General features: G+C 36.9%; 1 protein-coding gene across 3 annotated transcripts in view; it reads right to left on the reverse strand.

Moving 5' to 3' along the window:
* Window positions 1-12969, reverse strand: part of CHD8 (chromodomain helicase DNA binding protein 8) — a 61187-nt gene extending 48218 nt beyond the window's left edge. For all 3 annotated transcript variants that reach the window (XM_051980410.1, XM_051980411.1, XM_051980408.1), the window contains exon 1: window positions 12864-12969. The gene's annotated coding sequence lies outside the window, so the exon portion shown is untranslated. The remainder of the gene's footprint in view (window positions 1-12863) is intronic.
* Between the last annotated feature and the right edge of the window lie 366 nt (window positions 12970-13335).

Genomic DNA, 13335 nt, shown 5'->3' on the forward strand with positions numbered 1-13335 from the left:
TCTTAAGGCACTACTTCCCAATCCCAGATCATGACCCCTCATGATCCCAGTTAGTATAACCAAGGGACTAACAGAGAAGGATAAAGAATTAGGTAAGCACCTCAAACTCCTTTTATGGGGAGGGAGGGAGGGAGGAAGAGAAGAAGAGAGGGAGGAAGAGAAGGAGAGAGGAAGAGAAGGAGAGAGGGAGAGAGAAAAAGGGAGAGAAAAGGAAGTAAAGAGAGAGAGAGAGAGACAGAGAGAAAGAAAAAAAGAGAGAGAAGAGGGGAGGAGGAGAGAGAGGATGAGAAAGAGAGAGACAGAGAGAAATGAGTGTATGTGTGTAGAGGTCATTCCAGGACTAGATTTCTTCCTGTTTTGTCATTGGACTATTCTATTATTGAGACAATTTTGCCTCCTCTTATCAGCAATAAAATCTCAAAAAAGTACTAACTGATCATCATCTCTCTTGGGACAGATCCATCATCTTTATTTCTGGTGTCAAAGAGAAGGGGAGATGGGCAAAGATAGGGAAGTAAATCAAGTGAATAGTCTAAAGATTATTCATTGTTACAGATAAAAAAAAAAATAATTATTTAAAAAGTAAATACTCCCTATTTCAGTTTCCTTTTAAGCTATAGCCTCACCAAGCCTGGTGAAAGAAGCCTGGAAGGAACTCATAAGCCTTAAACAGCTCCTTATGACATAAGAGCAAGGCACAGAATGGGTTAGGAAGCCAAAGGAATAGATCAAATGGGTAGAAGAAAAGTCTATATCGGAATCTTTTCTAGTAAAATCCTGAAGAAATGACCAGAGTCTAAAGATAACAAAAAAGGAATCTAATTTTTCAAGATCTGACTCAAAAGTTTTCTCTATAACTTCAGCCAATTAGCTTATGATCCTAAGATGTCTCTCTATTCTATGCTTTTGGATCCTTGAATATTTAATTAATTAATTTGATTTTCTGTCATATGTATATACTATCTTATATTATTCTCTAATTGTTTCATGTGTATGGTCTTATCATTCAAACCAAACTGTATGCTCCCAGAGGGCAGAGATTCTGTCATGTAAATCTGTATTCTCTAAAACTCTTAGAAATGCTATACACCAAGTAGGAACCTACTATACACTTGTTAACTAATAGTCAACATTTAAATTATTCTCTTCCTGAATGGCTGCAGAAACTGTTAGACCTAAAATAGTTTGCAAAAATGGGCAGTCAACTAGGAACCTTTCATTGGGTCATTCTCTTAAATACAAGGTCCTATCCAACTCTATTGCTGAGTTCTCTTTGTAAATTAATTTCTAGTTAGAGTGGGGTCATATTAAATTATACCAATATGTAAACATACCTATATATTTATTTTTTATCAGTTTCAAAGTCCTCAGAGAAGGAAAAATAAGCTTTTATATAGTACTTACTGCACTAGGCACTGTGTTAAGCCCTTTAAAAATAATAGGTAATATTTACATAGAGTATGTGCCCAGCACTATGCTCAGTGAGTTACAATTATTATCTTATTTGATCCTCAAGACAATCATAGGAGGAAGATGCTATTATCTCCATATTTTAGATGAGGAAACCAAAGCAGACAGAAGTAGACATGACTTACTCAGTCATAAAGCTAGTAAGTGTCTGATTCTGAACTTGACCTCAAGTCTTCCTGACTTTCGATCTAGTGTTCTGTCCATTGGGCCACCTAACCGCCTCAAGGCTAAAAATAAGAGTCTCTTAACCTTTCTTGTGTCATAGACTCCTTCTCAGAATATTTTTAAATATATAAAATAAAATATATAGTATTACAAAAACCCCAATTACATATAGTTATCAAAATATAAAATAAAACCATACAACAACTTGATCTCACAGGCCCCCTGAATTAAGAATTCTTATTTCAAGAGATTTATATTATGAATATTGATCAAACAGAACATTCTAAGCCTACTGATCTGATTCTACAATTAGACTTACAGCACAAATCACAATTTCAGAACTGGAAGATCCAGCCCAAACCTCTAAATTTAGAAGAAAGTGAGGTCCAGAGAGAGTAGACTTGCTGTCCCTACCAACAATAACAACTACAATGATAACATTTATACAGCTCAAAACACCTAAAATTTGGCTGGGCTAATATCTATTCAGGAAATCAATGATCAAAAATATTAATTTTTATTTATCTTCCCTGGTTTGAGTAGGAGAGATTGCTTTATCTGTAATATTTGAAGATATTTATATTCAAAGATTAATTATGAGGCATAATTTTTGCTTTACATCCTAAAGGACTAAGTAGCAAAAAAATAGCCTTAGAAACTGTGTGGTTAATAAAAATTATATGAGTTGATTTAAGTATATTTATGATTGAAAATAAAGTTATTTTTAAGGTTTACTAAATATTTCTTTCCCATCTATGGGAATCAATGTATTTTTGCATGATGTTACACCTGAATTCCTATTCTGAGAAGGTGAAACTTATTTTTTTCCTAACATCTGAGGTAGAGTAAGTTAACTTTTTTAAAGTTCCACAACTACAGAATGTTAAAACTGAATGACTCAAAACACTTAACTCCTACAGTTTAGTGCACATTCTATAAATATTCTAGGTACTCAATGATAAATCATACTTTCTACTTCTTGACAGATACTAGAGGTAAAGAATAAGATAAATATTTGGATGATGTAATTGTTTAGCTTCAATATGTTTATTGGTTACAAGGGAGAAGAGATTTTTTTAAAAAATATTTTTGGTAGAGGAAAAATTGGGATATGACAATTATGTAAAAAAAAAAAGGAACAGAATGAATAAATGAAGAATTTTAAAAAGTATAACCATGAGGAGGCACCAACAATTAACTTTGGAATTAATATGATGAATGTATTTTACATTTTAAAAAGCTAAGCTACATATATTGGGGGGAAAAAAATCTGGGACTAACATGACCAAAGATAACATAGGTATAGCCTTCCATTCAGATTCCACTAGAGGTCAGTACAACATTTTTTCAACAGATCTGATATTTTGAATAACTTCTATAATAGGGAAAAAAGATTCCACAGAATTTTTACTAGTAAAATATTTATTGAAGTTAATTATAAAGGGAAATCTAGTGGAGGAAAGGGGAGTGAGGGTTGGACTTTAGGTGTAGAACAGCAGGACAGGTTTTAAGTAAGCAATCATAGGGAACCAGTGTCTAACACAGTTTGTGCCTATGTCTCAGTGTGGCAGAAGTAGTAGTGGGCAGAGTCAGAAGATGTCTGGATTCAAACACCAGCTCTGACATTTAGCTGTGGGATTTAGTGGAAAGATGATTTATATTTCTAAGCTTCAGTTTCCTCATTTACAACAAGGAGATAAATATTTGCCTTACTTATAATTGTGACCTACTCATATTTATTATAATAGTGGCACTGATTTTGATTCATGCGATCTTGTGAATCTATCTATTTCACAGGTCTTTAGTTAATTTTATAGTGTTATATTGGCAAATATAATTTCTCATCTGATTAGAATAAATGTCACTTGGCTACTTACATGATCAGATTTTTTTGGCCCAGATGTCTTCTGGTTTCCATCACTTAAACATTTGATGAATGGACAAGAGAAACAGGAAGATAATTTGGGAAGATTTATGCAAAAAAATTGTATGATAGCATACAAAATACGGAAGACTGTAAAATGATGGATAACTGAGTATTAGTATATTTAAGTTGGTAAATATTCTAAAATTCCTGCACTCTTATCCATACACACATTTTAGCTACACTATTCTGCAGAGAACAGCATCTTGGGGTCAAAAAATTCCATTGCTCTGATATCGAAATATTCACTTAAATGGCAAAAATTAATATATAATTTGTTATTAATCCTATGAAGTCAACCAAAAATGAATTATTATATTCTTAATTGTTGGAAAAATATTTTTCTGCTATCACTGTCACAAAGGAATGAAAACAGCAGCAAATGTGTTAGACATAGAAAAAATAAGGAAGCCTATACAAGTTTGCATAATGAGAAAAACATTTTGCTGTAAGGAAGAATTCTTTAACAAATAGAAATAATGGAATAGAATGGCTTAGGAAGGAATGGGTTTGTCCTCATCACAGTTCAAGTGAAGGTTGAATATCGTGGAAAACATTTTTGGTTAGCTAGCTATAGGTTGGAACAGATGGGCCTTTTGAAATCTTTCCAAATCTGAAATTCTGAGTCTTAGAATTTGTGAGAGATATTAAAAAACTTTTGTAGTATTTAAACATTTTCCCTTAGCAGGGGTTGAATTGGGGGGGTAGGGTTGGGATATGAAATGAAAATGAAAAAACTCGCCCCTTTCAGAAAGTTATTCTGATATAATCCCAAGAGAATAAGAATTTAGAATTGAAGAAACAATAAGTTTGAGAAGGAATATTAAAAGAAGTAGTAAAATGGATAGCATGATAGATTTGGGATCAAGAAAACATGGGTTCAAATCCTACACACAGTAGTTATGTGAACATGAACAGGTCATTTAACCTCTGTGAGACTTTATCATATGTAAAATGGTGGCAACACCTGTTGTACTTATCTCACAGGAAGTTTGGATGTCTCAGTGAGATAATTAATGGAGAAAGTGCTTTGTAAACTTGGAATCACAGTTTGTCAGATAATCTTCTTATCAAGAGGATTAGAACTTCTCCATTTAGTATATTATAGTTTCAGGAGAGGAATGATTCTAAATACTTTCAATTAATAAATATAATACCTAAGTATTTTATTTAAGAAAAGGTCAGCCTAGTTTCAGATAATCTCATTAACAGAATGTTGGCCACCAGGAAATGAATTTTTTGATCTACAGCAACTCATGAAAAATTTTCATATTAAAGCACTTAAAATGTAGGCATCTTTTCTTTATCCATAATAAGAGAAGGAAGTGATAGTATATATGATTTAGTTAATATTCAAAAATCATTTGTATCCTTGTCCTTATACTTGACTATGGCTAATTTTGATATTTTGAAATTTTCAACAATCAATAAACACTTATTAAACCCAGTGCTAAGTTTGAGGGAACAGAAAAAGACAAAAACATGGTCCCTGATCTCAAGTAACTCCCATTCTAATGGGAAAGATAATATATAAAGAGAACATAAAAACACAAGGCACTTAATAAGAGCTATAAAATAGCATTTTACATAGCTCCTTAAGCTTTGCAAAGCATTTTACAAATGTCTTATTTTATCCTAATAACAATCCTGAGAGAAAGGGACTATTACTATCCCCATTTTATAGATGAGAAAATTGAGGCAGACAGAGGTTAAGTGACACCTAAATCACACAGATACTAAGTTCTCTGATTTGAACATGAGTCTTCTGGATGTAGGTCCAATGGTCCTAGTTGCCTTGTAGTGGGGAAGCCTGTAGCAGTTGGTAAGACCAAGAAAATTCTCCTGGCAGGAAATAGTCTTTAAACAGTCTTGAAAGAAATTGGGGAGTGTAAGAGGCAGAGGGAAGAAGGAAGAACATTACAGAAATGGAGAATGGTAAGTACATTGGAGAGTACCCAGAGCAAACTATAGAAACTGGAAAGATTGTGAAACTTGTGGAGAGATTTAAGTGACAAACAACCAACCTTTTAATTGAGTATGGAGGTAAAGGAGAGAAACTAAAAGTTTATGGAGTAGGGCAGTGATATGATCAGACCTGCACTTTAGGGAAATCACTGTAGCAGCAGAGTGTAGGATGGATTGAAGTGTGTAAAGACCTTAGGCACTGAGACCAATAAGAAAGCTAATGCTATACTCCAGGGGAGATCTTAAGGAACATGAAACAAGGCGATTGATGGCTGTGTGAATGAACTGAAAGAAATGCAGACTAGAGATATAAAGACAGAAATGCCAAGATCTGGTAACTGATTAGATGTATGGGATGACTGAGAATGAAGACTCAGGGATGACAAGCTGTCTACCCAAGTAACTGGCAAGATGGTAAATAGGGTAGCTAGGAAGAGGGGTTGGTTGGAGGGTCAGAGGAGAAAGATTGAGTTCTGTTTTGGACATACTGAGCTTGAGATACTTATGTTTGACATCCAGTTTGAAATGTCCAAAAAGCAGTTGACTTTTGAGGGACTGACATTCAGGACATAGGGATGTCAATAGAATTAATAATGGTAGCTGATAAAATTGTGTGAGAATATAGAGAGAGAAGAGGGCACCAGACAGAGCCTTGGGATACACTCATAGTTAATTAGTGTGATATCAACATCATAACCACAATGAAGATCCAGCAAAGGAGACTGAGAAGGATCTGACAAGTAAGAGAACCAAGAAAAAGCAGTATCCACAAAAAGCTGTGTCCACAGGCACAGTACCTAAGAGGAAAAGGTGATAAGCAATGTTTAATGATGCAGAGAGGTCAAGAAGGACAAAACATCAGTCTGAAAACATGACTCATAAGGAGCAGGAAAACTGTCTAACTTTCTGTTCTTTTCTCCTTAAGACAGTTTCATTGCTCTAATAGAGGTTAAATACCTATGAATACTGAGGGAAATTTATTGCTATTTGCTAGATTTCTAATTTGGGAATGCAAATATTTTGGTTTAAAAAGCCACTTGAAGATAAAAATTAATATGATTCAAAGTTGACCGAATTTGCCTTTGTCATACTGATCAACTGAAAATCAGAGGAAATCAACAAGCATGCATTAAGCCCCAATGCACTGGGAATAAAAGACAAAAATGAAATCTGGTTTCTGCTTCAAGGAGCTTACATTCTATTGAAAAGTAAGACAATTTGTGGACAGAAAAAGAATTACTTATACTTTATAAGAAGGGGGAAGACCAGGAAAGACTCCCTAAGGAAGGTAATTCCTGAGCTGAATCTTGAGAAAAATCCAAGGATTCCAAGAGGCCCAGGCAAAGAAGCACTTTCCCAGCTTAGGGGGACAGGAATGAGGGGCTCAGATGACATTTGCTAGTACAAAATCCCTGAGATGGAGAAAGAATGCCAAGTTCAGAACAGGGAATAGTTCAGTTTAGTTGGAATTAAGGCTTCAGGGTTCAATGTCTTGACTGCCAAGTGCCTCTCACAGCCTACTTTATTTAGGTAGGTTCTGATCATGAGTCCCTTGACCATCATGGCCTATTGGGCATGTATTATCTGATCCCCTCTCTTTCCAATTTTGCAACCTTAACTATAATATCATTCAATATTTCTTTCCAAATTACAAAACTCTGCAATGGGCACCATTCCCCATTCATGTTGTCTCTGTCCTATTAGAATGTAAGCTCTTTGAGGGCAGGGACTGTTTCTCACTTTTCTATTTTTATCTCCAATGTTTAGCACAGTGATTGACATATAATATTTAATAATTTTTTTTCATTCATTTATTAAACTATATAAAAGGAAATAATGTGAAATTTGTCTGGAATGTTAGGTTAGATAGTAAAGACTCTGACAAGCAAAGGAATTTGCATTGTATCCTATAGGTCACAAGGAGTTTCCAGTGCTTTAAAAGGAGATTATTTTGGCAGTTAAGTGGTAAGAAGAGAATATTCACAAGAAGACCACTCACAGGATGAGGACCTAAAGTAGAACTGTGGTTCTAGAAGTAGAGAGAAAGGTATTGATGCAAGTTATATTTTGGAGAAGAATTAACATGATTTGATAATTGAATAAATGTGTTTGTGGGGGGAGAAGGAGGTATAAGCACTTATATAGTTTCTACTATGTGCCAAGGACCATGCTAAGTCCTTCTAAAAATAATACCTTGTTTGATCTTCACAACAACCCTGTGAAATAGTGCTACTTCAATCCCATTTTATAGTTGAAAAAGTTGAGGCAAAGAGATTAAATGGCTTGCCCATCAAGTTTTTGAGGATGGATTTGAATTCAGGTCTTTCTGATCCTAGGGCCATAGATTTCTTACTGCACCAGTAGATGTTTCTAGTAGAGGTTAAAGAAAGAGGAGAGTTAAGAATTGCTCTGAGGTTGGGAACGTGGGAGACTAGAAAGATGCTAATGCACTCAACAAGAATCAGGAAATTTGGAGGAAGAGTGGATTTAGAGCAAGGGATCTCAACTGGGATTCCATGAACTTGTTTTTCAAAAATATTTTCGTGGTAGTACTATGTATTTTATTTTATGGATTTAAAAATAACTGCAATTCTGGAGAGATTGAGGACCAGATGCATAACCTATACATCTAGGGCTAGATATGTAATCTGCATTGATCATAATTGAATGAGAATAAGATGACTAAGAGAGGGTGAGTAGAAAAGAGGGACAAATTGGGAGATTGGAATTGGCTAACAACCCAGCAAAAACAACTGAGAAAATCCTCCAAGCAGAAGAAGAGTCAAGATAAAATAATGTCATAAAAACCTAGGGAGGAGAAAGCATCTAGAAGGAAGCAATTGTCAAAAGCTGCAGAGATGTCAAGAAGGGGTTTGCTCTTGAATCAGAGTCTACTCTCTCCCATGCTCTTAGATGGTGTAGGCAGGTTCTGCTTAGTCCTAAGAAATGATGGGAAAAACTTAATCAATTGGAGAATGGCTGGGTAAATTGTGGTATATGAATGTTATGGAATATTATTGTTCTGTAAGAAATGACCAGCAGGATGAATACAGAGAGGCTTGGAGAGACTTACATGAACTGATGCTAAGTGAAATGAGCAGAACCAGGAGATCATTATACACTTTGACAACGATATTGTATGAGGATGTATTCTGATGGAAGTGGATTTCTTTGACAAAGAGACCTAACTCAGTTTCAATTGATAAATGATGGAGAGAAGCAGCTACACCCAAAGAAAGAACACTGGGAAACGAATGTGAACTATTTGCATTTTTGTTTTTCTTCCCGGGTTATTTTTACCTTCTGAATTCAATTCTCCCTGTGCAACAAGAGAACTGTTTGGTTCTGCAAACATATACTGTATCTAGGATATACTGCAACATATCTAACATATATAGGACTGTTTGCCACCTAGGGGAGGGGGTGGAGGGAGGGAGGGGAAAAATCGGAACAGAAACTAGTGCAAGGGATAATGTTGTAAAAAAATTACCCTGGCATGGATTCTGTCAACATAAAGTTATTATTAAATAAAATAAAATAAAATATAAAAAAAAAAACTTAATCCCCTCTTCCATAGGTATTCCTGTGTTTTGGTTCAATGTCACTGGGGCACAATGTATGTACTGGTTCTTCCTCTGTCCCCTTTTCCTTACTGTGTAAGGACCTCTGACCTGAACTCAGAAAGGGTCTGTCCCTTGCTAGGACTGAAAGGCTTTGACCAAATGTTGTGGCTTCTCAGGTACTGCCTTGACCCTTTTTCCTCCTATGGCACCAGAAATGGACTGAAAGGCACTGGGTTGCCTTGTCTCCTGTGGCAATTCAGGAATAAGCTGTTTAGATACTGGATCAGACAAAGGTTTCCTGGGCACTAAGTGCTCTCTCCTTTTGTGGAGGGGCTCAGGTTGCCTGGGCCAAGCTACTTTTGTACTTTCCCTTCAATCTAACCCAGCTTGTTTCTGTTCAGGATTCTAGCAGTCTTTATGTGGATCCCCAAACTGGGTGAAGGAACTTATAATTGTTTCTTTTTGTTTTTCTTTATCGTTGTTCATTCTGACATATTTTTAGAGTAGGGTGTATACAACCTACAAAATGCTATTTTCTGAGAATTCCCAGAGAGGTCAAAAAGTGTAAAGACTTAAAAGAAATCACTGATTACTTGCATTATGACCTTGGACAAGTCACTTAACCCCCATTACCTCACCAAAAATAAATAAATAAGTAAATAAAAAAGAAATCACTGACAACTTTGAAGAGAAGTGGCCCCAACATGGAGCTCTAAAAGGTTTGGGTTTTAAAACATCTTAACAATCACGATGAAAAGATCATTAAATTGGCAATGAAAAAGATAATTACAAAAAGACAAAAGAGAAGTTGAAAATTTTGATACATGGAAAGGAGATTAAATAAAACAGGATAAAGAAATGCAAAATTAAGCCAGAAAAAGATGTTTGGGAGCAGGAAAACTTTAGAGGGAAAATAGCATTGAAAGACTTCAGAACTCTGCTCAATGTCATGTCCATTTGTCATAACAAAGAACTTAAGTTGAAGCATATGCATCTGCTGCCTAAAAGGAGAGAAGCAGTAGTATAGAATGAGACATACATTTGCTAACATAGCCAATGTGTTGATTTGTTTTGCTTTATTGTATTAATTTGTTAACGATTTTGTTGGAGGAGGGTACTATCATGTTAAAAAAGAAGAGAGCAGTAATAAAAGTTTTTTTTTTTAATTTAAATTATAGTTAGTAGCCAAATAAAGATTTAGGGAATGATAAATTAGAACACAGATAGCATTAAATGGTCACCAGCAGGATATAAAGAGAAAGGTAATCAACTAAGAGAAAAACTTAGAAAGAAGTGGAATTAAATGAATAACATATAATCATAAAACAAAATTCTACAACTGAAATAACAATTTGGACTGAATAATTATTCATTAAGGGGACATTAAATGGAAAACATAACAATCTCAGAATAGGTCAAATGTCATTAAGAATCTTCCCCTCCCTCCAAGTCCTAAGCAATTGTTCCAGGTTAGTCAAAGTAGAACCTTCCATGTAGGTTCAAGAAATCTGTCCAGAAAATCTCCAGAAACAATCCTATGAGGTTAGAGTTTTGTTCAAGTGGATTCCAGTGACATCCAGTGATGACAGGGAGTGTCACTGACCCTTCTAACACACTCCTACTTTAGGATTTTTAATGTCAGTTTGAGAGAAAATAATTCTTTTAAGAGAATACAAACAACACTGTCTCTCATACCACTTTATGGGTTTCTGCTAGTTACTTGGGAATACAGTTTTTATTCTTCTATCTCTTGAACAGTACACTTGGATTAGAAAAATGCCCCCTGTCCCAAGCAGACTGAGAAAACATTGTCCTTTGATGAAGATAGTCAGCAATTCTATGGGACTTTAAGAAATACTTTATACTTCAGAAATACTTTCCAAATATTTCATTTGAACTTCACAACAACTTTCTCATATAAGTGCTGTAAAGTACACTTGCCCCTCAATCCTTTGCTTTCTTCTAGGGCAACTATTAGTATACTGCTCTTCTTGCACAATAATGTTCCATCATGCCTATCCCAACCAACAGTCTGCAGTGATTGATAACACACTGCCAACAAACCTCCACCTCATCATCCTGCAGTGCTGCAGAGAAAGGAACACCAAGATTGTTTGCTAGTGATTCACAATCAGCTCAGCAAGTTAATTTCTTTTCCTTTAGATCTAAATGAACTTTGGCAATTTGAGCACTGGCAAAATTAAAAGGCCAAATGCACTAGCTAGAACTAAATATAGAGAAGTGAACCATGCAAACTTCCCACATAGGGTTCTATCAAATCCCTTCCATCCTGACCCACCATTCCTTTGCTATTCCAGTCTTAAGCTCTCCCCACCCCCAATCACAGAGACATATATTACTTCACCAATGTCCTTCATCCTGCCTAGTAGGCTCTCTGGCATTCCAGTTTTGAAACACATAAGGGCCTTTGAAATGGTAACAGTTTCTTTTCCTACATATAAGTCCTTTCCCCTTATGAGAATGAATGACTCCAAAATATTCAGAATAAGGAGCTTCCCACATTCTCATTCACTAGTAGTGACCATGATTTGTTTTTCTTAAAAAAAAATAAAAATGTCCCCAGCTATCTATTTAGTGGCCGTTGCAGATAATTACTGAAATCACAAACCTAACTTCTAGCATCGTAGAAATTGTTATACTTCCAGTAGGTACTCAATTAGGTAATATTGATAATCCACAGTCATTCTTGTCACAGATGACAAGACTCGGGAAAACAAAAAGGTCTGAATGGTTTATGGACACTGCTAAGACTGATGACTGGTAAATGTAGCTGCCCAAATAAGCCCTGAGGGTTCTCAATTCAGTACCTCTTAGTTGTTTTGGTTTTAAGGAGGACATAAAGTTCTAGGCTAATTCTATGACTTCTTAGCTCACTCTGCTTAGTTACCACCCAGGAAACTGAGCCCAAGCCTCACCTTTCAATAGCTCATCCTCTCGTGTGCTTGCCCCTTTAAAAGCCCACAGCTGCTGCATTTCCACAGCTGCTGCAATGGGCAGGGAAATTTCCTGCGACACCAGACACAGGTAAATAAAGACATTTAATTCAGTGTATGGTGGGGGGCGGGGTCTTCCTCCCAGAGAGAGTTTACATAATGCAACAGAAAACAAATCCGGGAGCCCCGCAGACCTGTCAATGCAGGCGCAAAGCTGAAACCCCCATCCTACGCCCTGCTCCAAACAGAGGCAGTTTACCTCTCTTGTTCTCCTGAAGACTCACAATTAGACCAGAATATAGAACTCCTGTCTCCCCTCCAGCCCCAACATATTACTTACCCCCTCCCCACCTACCTTTTTATAATAACCCAACCTCCCACCTCAGACTCCAGTGCGAGAGACCAACTGAATTGGGAGTTTTTTTTTTCTCAGGGAGAGAAGGGAACAAGACAGAAGGAAGGACCTACTACAAATCTACACCACGCCCAGTAATGCAAGGACACAAACGCTACAAGGCAGTGTAAAATAACTGCAATTTGCAGAGCTCCCCGCCCCCCCCGTTTAACCTCTCTCCTTTTTGCACAGATGCTCCTACCCTCCCTACGTCTCTCACAAAGGAGAATGGTTCAGTCCGGAGCATCCCCCGGTAGCACCTGATCCCCCATTATTAACGGGGGAGGGGAAGAGGAGGAGGGGTAAGGGGAGAAGGGGAGTGGAGTTTATATATTGAAATTAGATGAAGATCAACTTTAGATTTCGGAAAGCCCCAGGGATTCACCTAGAAGAGCCGAGGAGCGCGGGGATGGAAGCGGGAAGCCTACCTGAAAAATTCTTGCTGCCTCCTTTACCGAGAGGGTTTCAATTCACCCACTTAAGAGAACAAGGCGCCTTCTGGCAGAGCATGGTCAGCCCCGGCCTCAACCTAACTTGCTGGTAGTCCATTCTCCCTAATCCCCGCCCATTTTCCTTCAGAATAACCAATGGCATAGCCCGAACCCGTACTCATCTAGCAGGGTAGTGTGAACACCATCCAGGAAGTCTCTGGAGGGAAGGGAAGGTGGGGTCCTAGAAAGCCGAGGAGTCCGTAGTCGGCTGAGGCAGTGCCTGACTAAAAACAAAATGAGGTGGCACTGTCGTCACCAACCTCTGGTCCCCAGGGGTTTGAAGTCCTTAGCATCTTTTTTATCCCTGACTTTTTGGGAAACTCTGGAGTAAAAACTTAGTGATTTGCTTCTTGGAGGCCATCTTGGGTTGGACTCGTTAATAGGGGGTGGTTGAGTGTAGGGGATATGG

This window comes from Antechinus flavipes, chromosome 2, assembly GCF_016432865.1.
Source record: "Antechinus flavipes isolate AdamAnt ecotype Samford, QLD, Australia chromosome 2, AdamAnt_v2, whole genome shotgun sequence".
NCBI classification, from domain to species: Eukaryota; Metazoa; Chordata; class Mammalia; order Dasyuromorphia; family Dasyuridae; genus Antechinus; species Antechinus flavipes.